The following is a 24106-nucleotide window of genomic DNA, read 5'->3' as shown; positions in this document are numbered from 1 at the left end:
TAGATAATGGAAACAGCGATTTACAAGTTCTTAGAATCTCTGTTGTAAATGGTGCACCAATAGATTTATATAATGTCTATGTGAGAGGTGGTAAAGAAGTCAATCCATCTACAATTGAGTTGTTGTCCGACGCTATGGAGGTTAATTCACAGGGTAACCTAAAGATATTGGCTGGTGACCTAAATAGGACTTTTGAACCCTTGGCCTGCACAAATGCATTAATTGAGAGTGAAGAGGACAATCAATGGGGAGTACCTTCCTTAAATTTACAACCTGTGAAGCGATGGACTAAAGAGATTCTCCTATTAAATGGTATATGTTTGGAACATAGTCTAAGAGCCCTCAATGGTAGGACTCCCGGGGATAAGGAGGGTAGTTTTACCTTTGACAATGGTATTAATAGGAGCCGAATTGACTATATATTATGTAGTCTCCAGCTGTGGAATGGGGTTGTTGACATGGCAGTTATGCCCCGGGTTGAAAGTGATCACAACCCTTTATGTGTGTCACACAAGTGGTGGAATGTAGGTTCAGGAAATCTGAATGATACACATAACGAAGCTCCTCTGTTAAGTAACGATGAGCGAAGGTTAAAATGGCCCAAGGTAAATGCAAATGATGTCACTATGACATACATAATTCATATGGTAGACTGTGCTATTTCTGCGATTGAAGCAGTGACTCTAGTAGTTCCTGGGGACAATGCCATCGCAGAAATCCACAATAAGTTATTCTCCGCCTTGAGACCATGTTTTTTCACAAAGCAAAGGAAAGGGAAGAAAACTAAAGAAGTGGGTAGGTGGTTTGATAACCATTGTAGAGTAGCACGTCTAGACCTGGGCCACGCGTTAAGGAATAGGGACCTTGCAGCAGTCAGATTGAACAGGAAACTGTATAAAGCAGCAATATATCGTGCAAAAAGGAAATGGGATGAAGACCATTGGGCCCAATTAAAAGAAGCCTCTGATAACAAAGACCCAATGTTATTTTGGAAAATTATTAAGTGGGGTAGTGGTGCGGGTCCTGCTAAACCCGACAATAATGTTCCAGTGGAAGCCTGGGTTGACTATTTTGGGCCTCAGTACACGGAAAGTAACAAGTCTATGTTAGTTGAAGAAATAACACCGGTATATGCAACTGAAGATCTGTTTTCTCTTAGTGAAGTGGTAATTGCCATTGACTCTGCGAAAAGTGGGAGGGCGCCTGGCCCAGATGGTATCCCCCCTGATATTTTTAAACACGATGTGGCCAGATGGGCGAGATACATCCATCTTGTATCAAACGCATTAGCTAAGGGGGCAGTGGTTCCAGATATCTGGAAATGTGCTACCATTATCCCCGTCCATAAGAAGGGCGACCGCTCATTGCCTGCTAATTACAGGCCTATAAGCTTAATAGCCACCGTGCAGAAGATAGTTGGGAGAATGGTAACCAACCAGCTGATGGACTGGGTAGAAGACAATAGTGCCCTCTCCCCATACCAGGCGGGATTTAGGCGTGCTACTAGCACCATTGACCAGGTCTTTCGCTTTACAATATTGCGGTGGAAGACCGTTGAGCTGGGGAGGGGCAGCCTGTATGTCGCGTTCGTTGATCTACGGGCTGCGTTCGATCTAGTCCCCAGGCATAAACTATGGTCGGTGCTTCAAAAGCTGGGGATTCCAGCAGAATTGCTAACCTTAATTATGCAATTGCATGAATCCAACTATGCCAGAGTCCAATGGGGAGGAAGTAGCGAGTTAACGGTGGACTTTCCAGTCCAAAGAGGTGTTAGGCAGGGATGCTCCATGGCCCCTTTACTTTTCTCGTTATTCATTAATGGGATAGTCGAGAGAATGTTGGGGGTTAGTGTTGATGCCCCATCGTTAGCGAACATCAGGGTCCCTATCCTGATGTTCGCTGACGACACTCTTATTCTGTCAAAGACTCCTATGGGGCTTCAACGCGCATTAGGCATCTTCGATGCTTTTTGCCTGGAGCATGGGCTAGAGGTAAATGTTGGAAAAACCAAGCTAATGGCCTTTACTGCCGGACGCAGAAGCGATCCTAAAATTACCCTAAATAACAGTAGGCTTGATATAGTCAAGGAATTTACATACCTGGGAGTACAGATTGCGGAGGGAAAAGGCTGGACGCATCACGTCAATAAAGTTGTCCTAAAGCATCAGCAGTTATCGGGGGCCCTAAGGGGGGAACACCGTAAATCAAAAACAAAACCTATAAAACCCGCTTTGGCGGTGTACGACGCAAAGGTTTTGGGTGCCACCTTATACGGCGCAGAACTATGGGCTTGGAATTGCCTGACGGCTCTTCAGACATCCGAGAACAAGTTTATGCGTGGTATTACAGGACTCCCCCAGAGCACCCCCCTAATCCCATTGTTTCTGGAGCTTGGCAGACGTACGATTATTGACAGAGCTCGTCTGCGGCCAGTCCTTTATTGGAGGCGCCTTTGGACGACTCCGGAAATAAGGCAGTACGCTGAGAGCTTTCTTTGGATTATCGGGGAAGACACCTTCCACAAAATAAAATGGTTAAAACATCTGAAAACCATGTTGGAAAATCTAGGGTTTTCAAATCTTTGGAATAACCCTGAGGGAGAGACGTTCCCGAGTAAAGAAGCGCTTAAAAATCAATATTGGGATTGGGTAAGTGGCAAGACGCTGAATGACAACAGGGCAGATTCTATGTCTGGCCGTTTTCTGGAGACCAAAATCTTACCTGTCTTGGAAAATTATTGGGACAATGTTACGGTTCCAATGGACAGGAAACTTGTCTTCCAGTTGAGGTCAGGATCTATTCCACTTAAGAAATTGACATCCGGTTGGCACAGACCCACTAATAGTCTGTGTCCTGCCTGCGAAAATGCTGAGGAGAGCCTTGGCCACTTTCTTTTTTCATGCGAAGCCTATGCGAAACCAAGGAGGAAATGGCTGTCGCCGGTTTGTAAAAACCTGGGGACACGCGAAAGTACAGTGGCTCTAAGGATCCTATGCACAACACAGCAGGATTCGATAGTTATGGGTGTCGCCAAATACATGGGTTGGGCGTGGGCTATAAGAAGACGGTTCTTGGGGGGTTGTATGTAATTTGGTATTCCTTTTTAGTTTTCATGTATCAGGCATTTTATTGTTTTATTTGTGATCTTGTATGAGCTTATGTGTTTAATGGATTTCTTATACTGTATCATGTATATTGTAAATATTTTGATTTTAAATGCTTTTATGAGAATTGTCTCGAATAAAGCTTATACAAACAAACAAACAAACAAAGTATTTCTTATCAATGGAGTACATAGATACTGACTGGGGAAATGTAAGCCTGAAACACAAGTGTGAAGGTGGTTATACTACTAGTAACATGGTGCATAGGAGTTTTAAGCACTGCATACCCTAAAGCCTGGCTCACTGCAACAGCACATGTACTTATAGGTCAGCAAACACACAAACCAACCAAATCATTCTCTCTCAATTTTCTCAAATGGACACTGACTCACAGTGTGATTCTAGACAAATAACAGAATTTCTTATAAATGGAGTGTACAGATACTGACTGGGGAAATGTAGGCCTGAACCACAAGTGTGAAGGTGCTAACACTACTACATGCATAGTGCATAGGTGTTTCAAGTACTGCATACCCTAAAGCCAGCCTTACTGCAAGAGCACATGTACTTATATGTCTGTAAACACATCAACCAACCAAATCATTCTCTCTAAATGTTCCCAAATGGACACTGACTCACAGTGTGATTCTAGACAAATAACAGTATTTCTTATAAATGCAGTGTATAGATACTGACTGAGGAAATGTAGTCCTGAAATACAAGTGTGAAAGTGGTTACACTACTACTTGCATAGTGCATAGGAGTTTTAAGCACTGCATTCCCTAAAGCCTGGACCACTGCAACAGTACATGTACTTATATATCTGCAAACACATCAACCAACCAAATCATTCTCTCTCAATTTTCCCAAATAGACACTGACTCACAGTGTGATTCTAGACAAATAACAGTATTTCTTATAAATGGAGTGTACAGATACTGACTGGGAAAATGTAGGCCTAAACACAAGTGTGAAGGTAGTTACACTACTACTTGCAAAGTGCATAGGAGTTTCAAGCACTGCATGCCCTAAAACCTGGCTCACTGCATGAGTGCATGTACTTATATGTCTGCAAACACATCAACTAACCAAATCATTCTCTCGGAATTTTCCCAAATGGACACTGACTTACAGTGTGATTCTAGACAAATAACAGTATTTCTAATAATTGGTGTGTATAGATACTGACTGGGGAAATGTAGTCCTGAAACACAAATATGAAAGTGGTTACACTACTACTTGTATTGTGCATAGGAGTTTTAAACACTGCATGCCCTAAAGCCCGGATCACTGCAACAGTACATGTACTTATATATCTGCAAACACATCAACCAACCAAATCATTCTCTCTCAATTTTCCCAAATAGACACTGACTCACAGTGTTATTCTAGTCAAATAACAGTATTTCCTATAAATGGAGTGTACAGATACTGACTGGGAAAATGTAGGCCTAAACACAAGTGTGAAGGTGCTTACACTACTACATGCATAGTGCTTAGGAGTTTCAAGCACTGCGTGCCCTAAAGCCTGGCTCACTGCAACAGTACTTGTACGTATGAGTCTGCAAACACATCAAGCATCCATTCCACATATTTCATTACTACATTTTACTATTAAAGCCAAACTCATTTTGGAAACACATAACTAATCACTATTTTATAATTCTACCAAAATATTAAAACACAATATGTTTTTAATCAATTACATGTCAACAAACACATGAAATACCAAAATTATTCTCTGAGAGTGATTCCTAAATGCAACTGACTCACTCTGTGATTCTAGACAAACAACACTATCCCTCGCATTTTACCAAAACACATTTCATAGTCTAGGAGTACTGCATTTTAATGTAGAAACTTGACTCATTTTGCAAATACATAAAAAATGACTTGTTTCTAATTCTACAAAAACATGAAAACAGCACAGTTATCTCTCTGTAAGCACATGAAATGCGCACATGCTTATCTCAGAATGGTTTCTAAGTACACACACACTCACAATAAGATTCTTGAGAAAAAAAGTATTCCCTGCACTTTAGCAGGAGAAACACATTAGTCTGATGAAAATCAAAATGCACCACATACATCCCCTCACAAATTAATAACTCACCTCTCAATAAACACAAGGGCTCTTTTTAGAGCCACCTAAGAACTAAACACATAAGCTTGATATTTATCTGAAATATATTAATAGTTTTTTGGCTTGGAGTCGAGCACCCAACGCAGCAAAGTCGTGCACCCAGTGCATACAGGTCGTGCATCAAACGCGTTGGAGTCACGCACCCTACAGGTTAGGAGTCTTCCATCCAAAGCGTGCACACCAGGGGGCCGCACTGAGCGCTGTGCTGGCTGCGCGACTCCCAATTTTACTGTAAAAAAAACCCCCATCCCTCGGGGCTTATAAATAACGTTGGGGGCCGTGGGGTAAGCCCCAATGCCCCCACGATCCCAGCCAGCTCCCCGCATCCTACGAGAGACGGTATTGCTTTTCCAAATGGGGAGCTGCTAACATGCAGCTCCCCGTGTGTAAGAGCAATGTGATTTGGATTTTGAAAGAGAGACCAGGTTTCCCTGCTCTCTCTTTCAAAATCCAAACCACGTTTGCTATGGGAGGGCGGGAGACTCCCGCCCTCTCATAGCAAACAACAGTGTCCTGGAGGAATGCACCCTAGGACACTTCAAGAGTCACCTCTGGGGGGTGGTGGTACCCAGGGCGCTCAAGGACTCCAGGAGGGGGGCCCTGCAGCCCCCCTCCCACAAATTTTACTAGGAGGGGCTTTTGAGCCCCTCCCAACAATTAATTTTATAGCCCCGGGGGTGGCGGTTCCGGGGCTCGGGGGACCCTCTGGGCCCCCTTTAAATTTAATAATTTTGCCCCCAGAATTTGGCCCCCCAGGGGATAATTATAAACTAGCTCAAATTTATTTATTTATTATGCCAGAGTCCACGTACTCTACACGCACCTGCCGGGTCTTTTTTTAAAAATAAATACAATTTTGTGGGCCCTGGGGGTCCTTCTGGGACTCCCTAAGCAGATCTAGAGGGTAAAGGTATTTCTACCCTCCCCCTTTCTACGTTTTGCACACATATTCCACAGACTTCTTCAGCCTCGCTTCTACCGAGGCACAAAATGGCTAACAACAGTTCCTGTTTCGAATGTTGACAATCACTTGACAGCCAATTAGCATTCAGCGTGTGATCGGAAGGGTGCGCTTATGATGCGCTCATGGTGCGCTCAGGGTCCGCAGATCGACCGCGCCCATAGATATATAAATGCTTTTAACTTTAATTTTCTCAGGAACTACTGAACAGATTGACACCATTTAAGCAAAAGGCACAAGTCTGAACCGAGGACTACATCTTTGCAAAATTTGGTGTAATTCCGTTCAGCAGTTAGGGCTGTAGCTGTGGCTAAGTTCCTATGGGAGATTGGATAGGGAAAACACGTTTTGGGACACCCCTTTTTTCTCAGCCCCTCCTTCACGAATCACCCCAAAACTTTCAGGGAAGGAGCGGACCGGAGCTGACCGTAAGTTTTGAAATGTTTGCGAAGATTTGTCAACCAGCGCCAAAGTTATTCCAAATAGAATATTCCGTATTTCCTATGGAAAATTGGTCCTAACTTTAACCACCTATATATATATTCACTGAAAAAACCATAGGTTTCAGCCACGTTATAGTTAGGAATTAGCATTTAAAAAACCTTACAAATTCACTGAAAAAAACATAGGTTTCACCCATGTTATAGTTAGCTGGACATTTCTCTGATACAAAACCATTGAAATTCCCCCGTTATAGTAGTTCAGCTAACTATAACTCGCGCTCCCGCAATGCATGGTCAGTGACATCACTGATGGCATCACTGATGACATCTCAAATGACATCACTGATGACATCATCCACTGAATGTGTATCTTTCTGGAAAATAATTTTTTTTATATATGTATATCTAAAGGTCGATGGAAGAATAAATAGCTAAGTAAGTGTTTAAACAGATTTTTTTTGTAAATTTCATTGTATAACTGACTTATTAAGTGTATGTCAGTGAATACATGTATTAGCGAGTAATGTTTAAAATGTAAATATCTGTATCAGTGTCTCACTTTGTGTATAAGTGGCTGCATGGGTTGGTGAGTAGCTATACGACTGTCTATATGGGTTATTAGTTGGTTTTTTGAGTATCAGAATGAGTGTCTGTATGGTTTGGTGGAGGGTATTACTTAGGGCACAGATGCATGAATGACTGACTCACTGTTTGTATGTGTTTTGAAGACAGCTTGTGTGCAGGACTGTACGGGTGGATGTTCTAGTGAGTGATTGACTGCCTCAATATTGTCTTTATTAGTAAGTACATATGTTTTAATCTAGTGTATGTGAGTATTGATGTATATAAGTAAGGATATATGACAGTGACAGATTGAAAAAGTTCCTGTATAAATAAGTATGTCTTTCTATAACTGATTGTTTAAGAGAGTACGTATGTGTACGTTTCTGTAAAAGTAAGTGTACTGGTGTGTGTATACCTCTATATGCAAACAAATGGATGTTTGATCGTTTATTTGCATGTGCGAGTATATGAGAGTAACTGTATGGATGAGTATCGGTGTGTAACAGGATGTATAGGTGTATGAGTACATATCATGAGTGAGTACATGTTTAAGTGACTATATATAACTCTTAGTGGATTAGTGGATGTGTATGTAGATGTTGGAATTACTGAATAGGTTGTTGTAACTGGTATTGGTATCTCCATTTTTTTTAAAAATTTTAGTATCTATTTTTGAATGTGTGTATTATAGGTTATATTAGGGTGATTCATCAGTGATGTCATTTGAGATGTCATCAGTGATGTCATCACTGATGTCACTGACCATGTGATGAGTGATGTAATACGTCATCAGCAGTGTAGTGCGGGCGCGCGAGTTATAGTTATCTGAACTAACTATAACGGGGGAATTTCAATAGTTTTTTATGAGAGAAATGTCCAGCTAACTATAACATGGGTGAAACCTATGGTTGTTTCAGTGAATTTCTAAGGTTTTTTAAATGCTAATTCCTAACTATAACGTGGCTGAAACCTATGGTTTTTTCAGTGATTTTCTAAGGTTTTTTAAATGCTAATTCCTAACTATAACGTGGCCGAAACCTATGGTTTTTTCAGTGAATATATATATGCACTGGAAAACTAAACACCCACTTCCTTTACAAAGAAATGGAAAGTTTGCATCTCTGCAACCACTCTAATTTTTCACCTTAGTCATCTTCTACTCAATGAACACAACAGCCACAAATACACACACCTACTTGCTACCATTCTTGACTAAGCTTATCAATTATTAGTCTTTAATTCAAATTCAAAATGCAGGCCCATTATTCAGCCTTCTTGTTGACTACTACCCGTGAATGGCAGTGGGTAATTTGCACACTTCTGTCCTTTCTTGTGTCTTTTCTACCACACACTGCGACAGGTTTACAAGCCCTTTGCGCCACTTTTGCATCATTTTTCCCACGACCTTGTAAATCTGCCCAACTGTGTGTACTTTATGCACTAGCTTTCTTCCTTAGTTGTTTTACTAGTTTCTCTTGCTCCCACTGCGGAATCTGTGTAATGACCTGGAAATCCAAAGACCCACTTCACTGACAATGCAGTGGGTAGTTTGCGTCTCTCCAACCTTTCTTATTTTTCACGTTTTTCATCTTCCACTCAATCTACACATCATCCATACATACACACATCTAATTGCTGCTTTCCTTAGCTGTGATTATCAACTATTCTGATATTTTATATTCATATTCAAAGTGCCAGCCCTTTATCGAGCCTTTTTGTTGTAACTACTGTTCCAGGAATTCTGCTCATACACAGAACTGTGCACAAAGACTTAGGATCTCAGTGAATTATGGTGTTCCAAAACCCACCTTCCTACACAAACCCCCTACCAAACCAGCAATCAGTGACTCATTGGTTCTTAGCCCTAGAGCAAAAACACCAATGACTAGTCAACCCAGAACATGCGACTTAGATTACGTGAAGTAAAGTGGATAACAAAAACACTCTTTCAATATAGTCTTACACCAGTCAAAAACAAGATGTAAATGAAGACACGTGCAACTTTGAAATGTTTATTTCTAACGCCATAATCTCATGCACAGTACCTTAGAAAATACAACCAAACATATTATCAGAAACAAGGTTATCAGCATTGTTACTATTCTATGAAATACAAACGGAAAAAGCATCCTATAATGCTAAAGGTAAACACAATAAAAATATACCTACATATTACCCTCCCTACCTAGCAGATTAGTTTATATCTACAGAAAGTCTCATAGGATTACATGGGCAGACCCATGCCTCTGGTACTCAGCAGTAGTAGATCACATTCAGTGCTCCACAAACTGTCAAGATACGAATGTTCTCCAACTGTGTGTAACTTTGCCTCTACAATGGATTATGAAACACGCAAGTATCAGAGGTGGCCACAGCTCCATATGTATTATGGCTCGAACGTGCGAGGATCATTCTGAAGAACAGACACAGTATTCAAGATAACCTTGATGTTCTATGCTCTCACTATACACACAAAACTAGCAAGACAGTTTACAAATCTAGCATACCAAATTATTCTCATATAAAGCAAAATACTCAGCCTTCTCTAAGCAATATCACAAGTACGTGTCGTGTGCAAAGCAGAGCAGGAAAGCAAAAATAGCGTATAAGCTTCTAATAAACCCATGCTAACTTAACAGGGTGTGAGTGCAACGCTCAGCCCCACGGCACCCTTTCTTGATCAAAGCACGTAATATAAACGTGGGCGAATTAAAAAAGCAGAGTCCAAGCCTAAAAAGCAAAGACAAGTTCACATTTCCAAAAAAAAGTTATTCGCTCTTTGATAGAAAGCAGTAGCTAAATAATAAAGAATACGTAGAAAAATCAAAGAGTCTTAATCCAACAACAAGTAAGCAGAGTATGTAGCAACAGCCTCCAACAGGAAGTCATTGTTCTCATCTGAAAACATTTTAGCCATCCAATTCAATAGTGGGAATGAACATACATGTTCCTCAACGACCGGAGCCTCTATCACCATCGGAGGAAAACTCGGGTCATCTTGAATGTAACTGCGTGCCAAGAACTCAAGCGCTGCTGCAAAAACATTCCAACGTCCCATTATTCCATGTGTCGCTGATAAGGCCATAATCCCGCCACCAGAACAGAGCACGTCATGAACCAGTAAGGGGCTCATCAGCTGGTCATAATCGGCATTGGGAGACACTGTACTACAGAGACACAAATCCAGGGCCAAGTCTAAATCACAGCTCAGGCAATGGAAGACAGGGAGGACACATGTGAAAAAGGAGAATCGAAACGATAATCCATAAACTGCACTCAACGTTGCAAGAGGCAGCGCTCCATAGTAACTAATCATTCAGTTGCGAAGCAGCAACAGCCGGCACATATTATCGTCTGCTGCAGGATGTGCATCCATATTTATGTAAACAAATTAATAAAAGCACAACTAATGCGAGTATGAAGCGCAAACCACCAAAGATGCTGCAAAAAATCAAATGAGAAAATCCCGAAAAGACACCAAATATACTTTCTACAGAAGTCACAAGGCCACTGCTTCTAACTTTAAAAAAGTAAGGTAACCCCGTAGTCAAGGACACATTAAAGATACTCTAAATTAACTCCCCAAAATTCAAGAGCACGTCTGTATTTAATAAAGCATGCACTTCTGCACGGGTGTTTGCTACATGAAGGACACATTTTTCTGTACCAGATATAAAAGCGACCTCTTTTTGAGACAATAGCGCTCTTATACGACTCACTTGGTTGACTCTGCTTTCAAGGTCGAAATCGACAGCCAGATGTCAACATCCAGCTTCCCATACAGAGGAGTTAACACAACTTTTTTTTAATCAAACCACACGCTCAGTTACCGTAATCTTGTAAGCGATGCCTGCTAACATTGCACAACAATCTCCATTATTTCAAAGTAAATAACTCCCGTTTCCAGTAAAGTGAACATTGTTATGATAGCAGGTGTCAGACTACCTTTCAAAACTCAGTCCAAATTAGGCGCATCTTGTATACAAGAGCCATGCAATTGTATGTGTCTACAAATTAAGTAGTGATCTGGTACAATTGTGCAATCCTCGCCATTCACAAAGACTTTGTTTCCCTCCCTTAGACATCTATATGTAAATGGCAATAACCAAGCTTTATATAGATAAGCGCTCATAAACATCCATATTTGCCTATAGCATAGTATTTCATGCAAACCTCAAACTTAACCAGGTTAAACAATAACGCTATGATACTCTGGATAAGCCACACACCTGAGTTGGATCTCCAATGATTCAGCACTTCTAACCATTCTCATAGCGCGACCTGTGCTCTGATTTGACAGTGAGAGAGTGATCGCACCATAGTTTGTACTGCTAATCATTCTCAGCATACGCTACGAATACCCTTTGACGTTACACGCCGCATCAAAGCTTCCGTGTGACGTCATGTACGGCTCCCCGTATAAAAAAGACGCAAATGTTTTTATTTGTTTAAAAACATATATTCATGTATTTAATGAACATACCAACAGAAGACTTAATATAGGATAATTATGGAATCATTTTTTTTTAAGTTTTAAAAATCCTATATTACTTCTATAATGTATGAGTGCAGCTGCGTGCCCCTCCGCCTGGTACCCTAGACTCCACCATGCCCAAACCCGGTTCATAAGAACGCGTGATCGTCACCACAAAACCATTAGTACGCATATCGCTTTTCCACACATGCTTTTACAACTAGTATGCATTTACTACACATGATAAATGCATAATCTTAATAATGTTTTTTTGTTGACCAACACGTGTTGAGACCAAGGACAAACACCGTGGTATCTGTGGCACAAAATCTCATCGATCACAGAGAAAATATGAACAGGGTAAAATGAAAATAACAGGTATAAATAAAAATAACGGAGAAAAACTACTAAAATGGTGGTTGGACGGAGTATGTAATCAACGTTTGGCGCCTCGACACTACAGTTCAAATAAATATACACACAATATGTTTATTAATATATTACAAAAGTATAGCACCGGATGACACACATGACCCGGGAAAAGAAAGCGGCAAATTTAAATCCTAAAATCAGGAGAGGTTTGCTTGGCGAACTTGAAGAAAAAGAAAAAAAGTGCACTTGCAAACAAGGCTACGCATGCGTAGAGAGTACAACTGATGTAGGAAAAAAAACGGAACGTTTTACATACTGTCATAGAAATATAGCTCTAAAAATTGCCCCCGTAATTTGCCCCCCCCCCCCCGGGACCTAATAAACAAAACGGACTTCTCGTTTTTTTCACTTTTTCCACCGCATACAAGTACTGCACGAGTACCCCGCCATTTTTTATTTTATTTAAAATAAAAATTGAGCCTGAAGATCCATGTACCATCCCCCTGACCAAGACTATAGGGTCAGAATGTTTCTACCCTGCCCCTTTCCTTATTTCTCAACTTTCTTTTTCTGTTTTCTTGTGACTCGGCTCTCGCGACAAACAAGATGGCTGACAACATTTCCTGTTTTGGAGTATTAACAACCAATCAGTATGCAGCTCTTGCTCGTAATTGTACGTATTTCCATACGAGTAGGCCACGATTTTCCTTTGAAAAAATAAATATAAAAAATAAAGCTTAAACATCCATGTACGACCCCTTGACCAAGACTAATAATACGGAGTTTTGTAAAGCGTGAACAGCTACCTCACGAGGAGGTGTCCTGGCGCTATAAGAACAGGATGTTTTGACCAAGAGGGCTAGAAAAGATGATGACTAGCGCGGCTGAGTGAACAGCCAGGTTTTCAGCAGATGCTTGAAGCATAATTCAGAGGGGGCCTGTTGAAGAGCAGGGGGCAGGGAATTCCAAAGTGTCGCCACATTGACCGAGAAAGTTCGTCCTCCCAGTCGGGCTCTTTTTACTCTAGGGACTGCAATCTGAACACGGTTGTTGGATCTGAGGGAGCGGGCCTGCATATATCTTGGTAGTCTGGCCTCCAAATAGTTTGGACAATTGCCCTATAAAGATCTGAAGGCCAGAGTGAGTGCCTTAAATTTTATTCTGCTTGACACTGATAGCCAATGAAGGGAGAGAAGGTGCGGAGAGACTGAATGCTTGAAGGGAATTCTCATTAATAGTCTCGCAGCCGCGTTTTGGACCAGTTGCAGTTGCTGTATAAGGTACTTTGGTAAGCCCAGATACAGGCCGTTAGCGTAATCCAGCCTGGATGTCACTGTGGCATGGATTACAGTTTTTCGGCAACTAACTGGTAAAAGTCGTAGAATCTTGCGAAGATTCCTCAGTTTACTCAGACAGCAGCCCGCTACTTGCTGGATGTGTGATGCCTATGACTATAGGGTCAGAAAGTTTCTACCATTCCCCTTTACTTATTTCTCAACTTTCTTTTACTGTTTTCTTGTGACTCGGCTCTCGCGACAAACAAGATGGCTGCCATTTCCTGTTTTGGAGTATTAACAACCAATCAGCATGCAGCTCTTGCTCGTAATTGTACGAATTTCCATACGCGTACGCCACGATTTTCCTTTAAAAAAATAAAAATAAAAAATAGAGCCTAAACATCCATGTACGACCCCCTGAGCAAGCCTAGAGGGTCAGAGTGTTTGTAGCCAACCCCCTTCCCTTATTTCTCAACTTTGCTTTACTGTTTTCTTCTAACTCGGTTCTAGCGAGGCACAAGATGGTCGCCAACACTTCCTGGTTTCGAGTGTTGACAGACAGTTCACAGCCAATCAGAATGCAGCTCGCGCTCATAATTGAACAGATTTCCGTACACGTGCTGAACTCCGTCTCTAGATATTGCTATGATTTTACTTCCAATTTTCTCTGAAACTACTGAACGGATTTACACCATTTAACAAAAAGCCCAATCTTCGAACAGAACTTTACCTTTCTGCCAAATTTCTTGTAATTTCGTTCAGCCGTTCGGGCTTTAGCCCTGGCTAAAGGTCCCTATGGAAAATTGCATATATATATGGAAAATATATATATATATATATATATATTACCTACTGGCGGTCGCCAGTAGGTAGTTGTAGTTAGGACCTACTTTCCATAGGAAATCCACAACATTCTATTTGGAATAACTTCGGCGCCGGTAGACGAATCTTCGTGAATTTCTCCAAGAAAACGGCCTGCTCGGTTCCGCTCCTTCCCTGAAAGTTTGGGGGTGATTCGTCAAGTGGGGGCCGAGAAAAAAGGGAGGTCCCAAAACGTGTTTTCCCCATGCAATTTTCCATAGGGACCTTTAGCCAGGGCTAAAGCCCGAACGGCTGAACGAAATTACAAGAAATTTGGCAGAAAGGTAAAGTTCTGTTCGAAGATTGGGCTTTTTGTTAAATGGTGTAAATCCGTTCAGTAGTTTCAGAGAAAATTGGAAGTAAAATCATAGCAATATCTAGAGACGGAGTTCAGCACGTGTACGGAAATCTGTTCAATTATGAGCGCGAGCTGCATTCTGATTGGCTGTGAACTGTCTGTCAACACTCGAAACCAGGAAGTGTTGGCGACCATCTTGTGCCTCGCTAGAACCGAGTTAGAAGAAAACAGTAAAGCAAAGTTGAGAAATAAGGGAAGGGGGTTGGCTACAAACACTCTGACCCTCTAGGCTTGCTCAGGGGGTCGTACATGGATGTTTAGGCTCTATTTTTTATTTTTATTTTTGTAAAGGAAAATCGTGGCGTACGCGTATGGAAATTCGTACAATTACGAGCAAGAGCTGCATGCTGATTGATTGTTAATACTCCAAAACAGGAAATGGCAGCCATCTTGTTTGTCGCGAGAGCCGAGTCACAAGAAAACAGTAAAAGAAAGTTGAGAAATAAGTAAAGGGGAATGGTAGAAACTTTCTGACCCTATTTTCAAAAATCCCATAGGGAAAAAATCCTAACTATATATACCTACTGGCGACCGCCAGTAGGTAATATATATATATATATATATATTACCTACTGGCGGTCGCCAGTAGGTATATATAGTTAGGATTTTTTCCCTATGGGATTTTTGAAAATTCTATGTCTAATAACTTTGGCGTTTGTAGACGGAATTGGCTGAAATTTTCAGGAAAATGGAACATTTTGTTTCTGAGCAGCCCCTGAAAATTTGGGGGGGTTTCGTCAAGGGGGGGCCGAGAAAAAAGGGGGGTCCCAAAACGTGTTTTTAACATTGAGTTTTCCATAGGGCGGTTGGCCTCACTTTTAGCCCGAACGGCTGAATGGATTTGCACGAAACTTGGCAAAATTGTAGGGACTGGTAGCCCGATGTGCCTTTTGTAGGTCTCAATATATGTGCTACAGTGGATTTTGAGAAATTAACGTTCAAAAAAAGATATATATCTAGAGCCGCGCCTGGAGCGCTCCCCGGTACGCGTACCGGGGAGCGCTCCAGGCGCGCCACGCGACTTGCGCACGGCAAGCTGATTGGTTCTCGGGTGTCTGTAAACATTCGAAACAGTCCGCAGCGGCCGCCATCTTGTGTCTCGGTAGGATTGAGACACAAGAGGTGGCAAAAATCAAAGGGGGAAATGAGCAAGAGGGGGCAGGGTACACACCCCCTGACCCCCTAGGTTTCATGTGGGGGCCATAAAAGGCTCCCGCGGGTGAAAATTTTTTTTTTAAAAAAATTCGATTTTCGCGGGGGTGAGCGCCCGGTACGCGCACCGGGGAGCGTACGGGGGAGCGTACCATGGAGATTAAAAATGACAGACTTTTAAAAAAATAAAGCTTCTTTTTAAAAATTGGAGGTAGCTCTGAAAAGAACTTTTTTTTTCATTTTGTTGTTTTATATATTTTTTTTGTTTTTGTTGTTTTATATTTTTTTAGACTTTTTAAAACAATTTTATATATTTTTTGGATTTTTTTCAAGGGAAAAACAAAAACAAGGATTCCAAAACTGCTCAACAGGAGCAAAAAAAATTGAAAATTTAGGGACTGGAAGAGCAGCGGTGTTGCTGTTTCTTTAGGGCAATCAGTTCAACACTCTGCTCCCCATAGCAGAGCAGTTCGTCACACTCTGTGCACAAAAAATTGATGCCCGCAAACACCGGCTGAATGTTAGGGATCATTCTTCCACGGGGTGGTCCCGAAGGTGTTGCTCCACCAGTGGAGGTGCTGCCGCCATCTGTGGGTACATTCCGTGCCAGCTCTCTGACACTCTCCCTGGCAAAGTTGTTAGGGTGTCTTCTTTTCACATGCCGGATCAAATTAGCATTCCCAAAACTATATTTTTTCAGAGGATTGCCTCTGGATAAACTACTCCCACATATTTTGCATGTTACTTTGGGAGCGTTGACTTTTTTCTGTCCTTCTGGGATTTCGTAAAATTTCCAGATGAAATGGGTTTTTTTCTTTTGCTGAGGAGGGTCCTCATCTAAAAATCCCTCTGAATCACTGCTGGATGACTCTCTTGCAGCCATTGCTGGAGATCAGAAAAGTAGGAGATAGAGTAGACACAACAGCTCTTGCTCTCTCCAAGTACAAAGCAATAGTGAGAGAAATGGGTGGGTTTCACACAATTTGGAAAATAAAAAGTTCTGAACCAATGAAAAGTGTTATTTTAAAGTCACATGGTTTGACGCGCTTACGCTACGCGCCCCGGGGCGCGCCCCGGGCGTGTACCGTAAGCGCATCGGGGCGCTTACGTTGCGCGATCGTATGCGCTTCCGGGTGCGCTTACGCGGTGCGTCATAAGACGCATCTCGCGGCTACGCGATACGTGTCTTATGACGCAAGGCGTGGCGGCTACGTGATACGTCACGATGTTGTTTTCGTTCTCGGCAATAGCGCTTCCGGGACGCGCATTAGTACGCGCCCCGGGGCGCGCCGCAAGATTGCGCTTACCCGTGCGTTCACCTGTCCGCGCCCCGGGAGCGCACTAAAAATAATATTAAAAAAAATAAAAATAAATTATAAAATATAAAATTAGATTTAAAATGTATTATTTTTATAAAGATTTGCTATTAAAAAACCTATGAAATTCACTGAAAAAACCATAGGTTATAGACCATATATAGTTAGGAATTAGCATTTACAAAACCTTGAAAATTCACTGAAAAAACCATAGGTTATAGACCATATATAGTTAGGAATTAGCATTTAAAAAACCTTATTTTACTCACACAAAACCATTGAAATTCCATATATAGTTAGTTGCACTAACTATATATCGCGCACCCGCAATCCACTGCTGATGATGTCACATATTACATCATTCATGACATGGTCAGTGACATCACTGATGACATCACTGATGACATCTCAAATGACATCATTGATGACATCACTGATGACAACATCCAGTGACTGTATGTTTCTGTAAAGTTAAAATATGTCTTACATATTGAAGAATGAGTGGATGTAGAAGTGTCTGGATGAAGGATTTAGTAGGTGCATGACTGACTGTATGAGTGAGTGATTAAATGTGTCTCACTGAGTGCATGGGTTAGTGACTAAACTGTCTTAATTTGTGCATCATTATGTCTATTGTTCTGTAAACTGTTGCATGTGTTGATCAATAGCTATATGAGTAACTATATGGGTTATTGATTGATTGTCCAAGTATTTGTATGGGAGACTGAGTGTGTGTGTGGCTGGCTGGGAGGTGTGTGACTCTGTGCAGATCAATGTGTACTTATATCAATGATTGTATAACAAGGTAAGTATGTGTTAGTATATGTTTGAAAATATAAGGTGCTCTATGTTTAACTGTATAGACAAGAAAATGGAAGTGTGATTGATTCTTTACAGGACTGACTAGGTGTGTGAGTAACTCCATGGATGAGTGGCAGAGTGTGAGTGTCTGTATAGGTGTATGAGTGCATATGATAGTGTTGTAAAGATGAGTGATTGTATGTATGAATGATTGTATGGGTGAATGAGTGAATGTGTGTGTAGACGTAGGAATCAGTGAGTACATATGTAGTAACTAGTATTGGTGTGTCAATGGTTTCAAAAATTATACTCTGTATTTAACACTGGGTGAAACAGAGGTTATATTAAAATATGAGGAGATGCATTGTATTGTCACATGAATGATATCATCAGTGATGTGGTCATTGATGTCAAATGAGATGTCATCAGTGATGTCATCAGTGATGTCATTTGAGATGTCATCAGTGATGTCATCAGTGATGTCACTGACCATGTCATGAATGATGTAATATGTGACATCATCAGCAGTGGATTGCGGGTGCGCGATATATAGTTAGTGCAACTAACTATATATGGAATTTCAATGGTTTTGTGTGAGTAAAATAAGGTTTTTTAAATGCTAATTCCTAACTATATATGGTCTATAACCTATGGTTTTTTCAGTGAATATATATATATATATATATATATATATATATATATATATATATATATATATATATATATATTACTTAGCGAACTTGAAGAGAAAGAAAAAAGTGCACTTTTATATATATATATATATTTATATATATTACCTACTGGCGGTCACAAGTGAGATAGTTATAGTTAGGACCTAGTTTCCCTAGGAAAAGCGTTTTTTCTTTTCCCAATAACTTTGGCGCCGGTTGACGAATCTTGGCAAAATTTGCAAAACTAGTGAGCTCCGGTCAGCTCCTGTTTTGAAAGTTTTGGGGTGATTCGCCAAGCAGGGACGAGAAAAAATGGGGGTTATTTTCCGTAGGAAACTTTAGACAAGGCTACAGCCTGAACAGCTGAACGGAATTACAACAAATTTGGCAAAAAGGTAGCCCTTGGTTCAGAAAGAGCCCTTTTTTGTTAAATGGTCTAAATCTGTTTAAAAAAAGTGGTCGGAAAATCAATTTCCCATAGGAAACTTTAGACAAGACTACAACTCGAACTGCTGAACGGAATTACACCAAATTTGTCAAAAAGGTAGTGCTTGGTTCAGAAAGCGTCCTTTTTTAAAATCCGTTCAGTAGTTGCTGAGAAAATCAAAAAATGAAAGTTTCGATATCTAGACGCGGTGGATCCAAGTAACCTCCCGACCACAAGCTTAATTCTAATTGGCTGTCAACACCCCAGACCAGAAAGTGTTGGCAGACATCTTGAAAAATAACAAAAGAAACACCCTGACCCCTAGGCCTGCTCAGGGACCAAAAAAAGCATTTTTTTTAAACAGCGAGATTCTCGCACCCAACATGAATTTCGGCCGGAAAAACCCCCAAAGCGCACTCTTTGTTGAATATAAGCCCCCGGGTGGGCCAGGTCCTGGGGCACTGACAAAAAAATGTGTAGGGGGGCCCAATCCCTCCACACTGCCACGGGGAACGCCACCTCACCGGGGCAAGATTTATGAGTTGCAGGGGGGCACGCAGCCCCCTCCGCAGCCCCAGGGACCACCACCTCCCCGGGGCTCATTTTAATATTTCTTTTTAAAAAGCATGGGGGGCCCAAATCCCCCCAACGCAGCCTTGGGGAGCACCACCTCCCCGGGGCAAGATTGTTTAGTTACGGGGAGTGCACGCAGCCCCCACCCCGCAGTTCTGCGGACCACCACCTCCCGGGTCTCTGTTTAAAAAAAAATTGTGAGGAGAGCACAAGCCTGCCCCCAAGCCCCGGGGACCTCCACCTCCCCGGGGTTTCACTGATATTGGGAGGGTGCCATGCGGCCCCTCTCCTGGAGCCCTTTATGGCCCTGGGGACCTCCACCCCCCCTGTGCCAGCTCCTGCAGTGTCCCGGGGTGGGACACTGCTCCCGCCCTGTCATAGCAAACACTGGCGATTTTGTAAGCAAAAGCAGCTTTCCTGCTCTTGCTTACAAAGTTCAAACCAGATTGCTTTTCCACAAGGGGAACTGCATGTCAACAGCTCCCCGTGTGGAAAAGCAATGCCGTCTCCCGCAGGAGGCGGGGGGCTGGCGGGACCATGGGGGAATTGGGATCCCCCTCGGTCCCCAACGGAAAGGTCAGGCCTCGGGGGATGGGGTCCCTGGGGTCATGAGTGGCCTAGGAGGGGGCCACGTGGCCCCCCTCCTGGAATTTAAATAAATAAATAAAGAGGCACAGCCCTGGGGATGAGGTCCCTTGGGCTAATAGAGGTCTCAGGAGGGGGGCCACGTAGCCCTCCTCCTACATTTAAAAAATAATAATAAAATATGGCCATGCCCTGGGGGATAGGGTCCCTGGGGCTGAAATTAGCCTCGGGAGGGGGGGCCATGCGGCCACCTCCCCGCTTACTTTTTTTTCCTTTTTACAAAAAGAGGTCAGGTCCTGGGAATGGGGTCCCCAGGGCCCATAAAAAGGAAAGAGAAGGGGGCACATAGCCTCCCTTCTTAAAAAATAAAAAAAATGTAAAAGCCAGCATCGCAGGTAGGTCCCGCCCACTCCCTGCAGCACTCAGCAAATGCGCCTCCTGGTGTGTTGTAAGTTGGGGAAGTAAATCCCCTTGAATATTGAGGATTCCTGGGGGCCAACTAACCCACGAGGTACCTCCAGTATGCGCCAGGAAGCTGCATTGCAGGGAGGTTTTCAGAGGCCATGCCCCTTTTTACACCTCTCTGCAACGCGGCTCTATGGTGCTTACTGGAGGTACCTGGTGGGCTAGTTGGCCCCCAGGGACCCTCAGGACTCAAGGGGATTTAATCCCACAATTTACAATGCTCCAGGGGGCGCAGTGGTGAAGGGGGTGTGGCATAATGTAACAAGTGTGCAAACGCGCCGTATGGCGTGTTTTAAGTTGGGGGATTAAGTCCCATTGAATCCTGAGGGTTCCTAGAGACCAACTATCCCACTATCTACCTCCAGTAAGCTCCAGGGAGCTGTGTTGCAGTGAGGTGTTCCAAGGCCACGCCCCCATTTTATACCACTCTGCAACGCAGCTCTGTGGCACATACTAGAGGTAGCTGGTGGGCTAGTTGGCCCCAGGGACCCTCAGGACTCAAGGGGACTTAATCCCCCAATTTATAACACACCAGGGGGTGTGTTTGCAAAGTTGTGCAGGGAGGGGGCATGGCCTAATGAGACAAGTGTGCAAACACACCCTGTGGCACGTTTTAAGTTGGGGAGTTAAGTCCCCTTGAATCCTAAGGGTCCCTGGGGGCCAACAAGCCCACCAGGTACGTCCAGTAAGAGCCACAGAGTGTAGAGAGGTGTAAAAAGGGGCATGGGCTTGGACCACCTCTCTGCAACGCAGCTCTGTGGCACTTACTGGAGGTACTTGGTGGGCTAGTTGGCCCCCAGGTACCATCAGGATTCAAGGGGAATTAATCCCCCAAATTAAAACCAGCTAGGGGGCGTGTTTGCACAGTGGTGAAGGGAGGGGGTGGGGCCTGATGTGACGTGTGTACTTATGCAATCACTCCGCCAATACCCAAGCACTCTCTTTCCATTCACTTTCCTTGCAGCACTCTATTCATCCAGTCACTACCCATGCACTCATGCAATGACCCATGCACTAACTCATGCACTGCTACAATACCCTGAGCAGTACCCACGCAGTCCAGGCATCGCCATGTCACTACCTATGCACTCCTCCAATCTCTCAGCGAGCACCATGTACTTATCCAATCCCTCCTCCAAAACCCATGCACTTATAAATTCACCATGCACTGTCTTTGCAGTACTCTAATTATCCAATCAGTACACATGCACTTATGCAATGACCCAGGCACAAACACATGCACTGCAACAATCCTCTGAGCACTACTGATGCAGTCCAGCCATCAGCCTGTCAGTACCCATGCACTCTTGCAATCCCCCAGCCAGCACCATGTACTTATCCAATCACTCAGACAAAATCCAGGCACTTATAAATTCACCATGCACTGTCCTTGTAGTACTCTAATCATCCAGTCACTAGTCATGTACTCATGTAATGACCCAGGCATTAACTCATGGCAAATATAGAGGAGGTCATTCTAATTACAGGGGTACCCCAGCGCACAGTGTTACCTACTGTATGTAAGTGTTCCCACTGTATTCTAAGTTTCTTTTAGCATAGAACCATGGACGTAATAATGGTGGTGAGTGCAGAGGTAGCTTACCCTAACGAAATCTTTTACTCGTGGGTGACATTCCCGGCTGTGGACGGAACTTCAGGTGTGTTCCACACGTACACACCCACTCCTGTGCCGAATGAATATACTCCGTACAGGGCACAGGAAGTACCTATAGATACTTGGCAGCATCGCGTTTGGTTTGATGGCGCCCTTCCCCACTCTTTAACAGCTCCGAGGTTAGGTCCTTTGTCCATTCCAGGCGCAAATTGGCCTGTTTTGGATGGCTTTACTCCTCATCCTCAACACGGTAATTGTACCATTGTTGAGCTAAGACGACTACATGTAGTCTCAATTAGCGTTATTCGATCGTTAGTACAATACATAACCCGTAATCTCCCGGGCGGGGCCCCGGGTGGTGCGGCACTTCCTGCAGGACAGGGCGGAATGAAGCTCAGTCCTGTGATGGTCAATGCAGTGATGGGCAAGCGTCCCCAGGATAAGGATGATTTTCCTTTCTGGTTTGCTGAGAAATTTGACCAGCTGGAAGCAGTATTTCCTAACACGACTCCTGGTGAAAAATACAGGATTCTGACAATAAGCTTACCTAAAGACTTGGCCCCTGAAATCGGTGACTGCGAGACATGGGGTAGAACATTTGCGGCGGTCTATGCGAGGTGTTACATCACTCTGTCTATGACTGTCCTGCCTATGGTCTTTAAGCGTGTTCAGGATGAGCACGGACCTGAGGCCGCGGTTGAATTGGGTATGCGCCTATATGGCACCTTTGATGTGGTTTGCCATCTCGTTCTTGCTAATGTCAAAGGAGATGCAGTGAACTTTCAGGTAGCCAATGCGTTGTAGGCGCTTCCCGATGCCGAGAAACCCCGTAAGTTATTGTGGCGGCTTATAAGATCATGGGCCGCAATAGTAGGCGTCTCAAGCCTTTTTCTACTAAAGAGAAGAACCAACCCCAAGGACAGAAGTCAGATACTGACATCCAGCCCAAGACCAAAAAGCAAAATTGGCCTAAAACAAAAACAGGGAAAGCAAGAGCAACAGAAACAGGAGTCTCGTCCTGCGTCTCCATTGCCTGCCCCCACAGAACGTGTTTATGACTTGCGCGATTGCGCGAACATTAAATCACCTGATCGTTTTCAGGTTTCTGATCAACGCTCTCCTCGTTCTTTTCAGGATTCATCGCCTCGGCGACCGGTGCTGGAGGAGGCGGCAGGTGTCGGGGTGGCCAGCAAGGACGTGACCAGCCCTGCCCGAAGGACAGTGCAGGAAAGCAGGACGGCTCTACACCGAAGAGACCCCAGTTTCAAAAGAAGAAAGTCGCCGCTTTAACAGCGAGATATGCCAGAGATAGTGAGAACGCGGCTTCGGAATCTGACATGGGCTCTGACCTTGCTGGACAGCGCGGCGGAGATTACCATAGTGCGCGAGGCCCTGCGTCCACTACTGAAGGTGACAGCGACTGACCGTTATGTTGTAGTGGAAACTGCTGACACTAGAGTTGCTACCCCTGACAGACTTTATGAAATAGTCCTTTTGATAGAAGGTGACATACAGCGTACCATAAAAGGGATATTTTGGGAAAATCTTATGACTACTTATGACATTTTGTTAGTGGAGGCTGACTGGCCCCCACTTTTTGTTCTCGAAGCACCACGAGGGGAGAAGGTAATCCTCCCCAGTTTCGCGCACACAGTCTCGAAGGAGCATGCGCTGAATTTTGCAGAAGAGTGGGCTAAGGCTCTGGTGCAGGCTCTGTACCTTACACAATGTGATTGGGAAAAATGTTCCCACACCACGAGATTCCTTTGCGGTCTCAGCCACAGCCTCAACCTCACTATCCCATTAGACGTGAAGCTAAGGCTTCCGTTGCGGAAATCCTTGAACAATTAGAATATCAAGGAGTGATTGAAACGTGTGTGTCACCAATGAATAACCCTTTTTTTACTGATACCAAGCCTGACGGTTCGTACCGTTTGGTATTGG

This window comes from Lissotriton helveticus, chromosome 2_2 (assembly GCF_964261635.1).
Source record: "Lissotriton helveticus chromosome 2_2, aLisHel1.1, whole genome shotgun sequence".
Taxonomy (NCBI): domain Eukaryota; kingdom Metazoa; phylum Chordata; class Amphibia; order Caudata; family Salamandridae; genus Lissotriton; species Lissotriton helveticus.
This window is presented reverse-complemented; position numbering follows the sequence as displayed.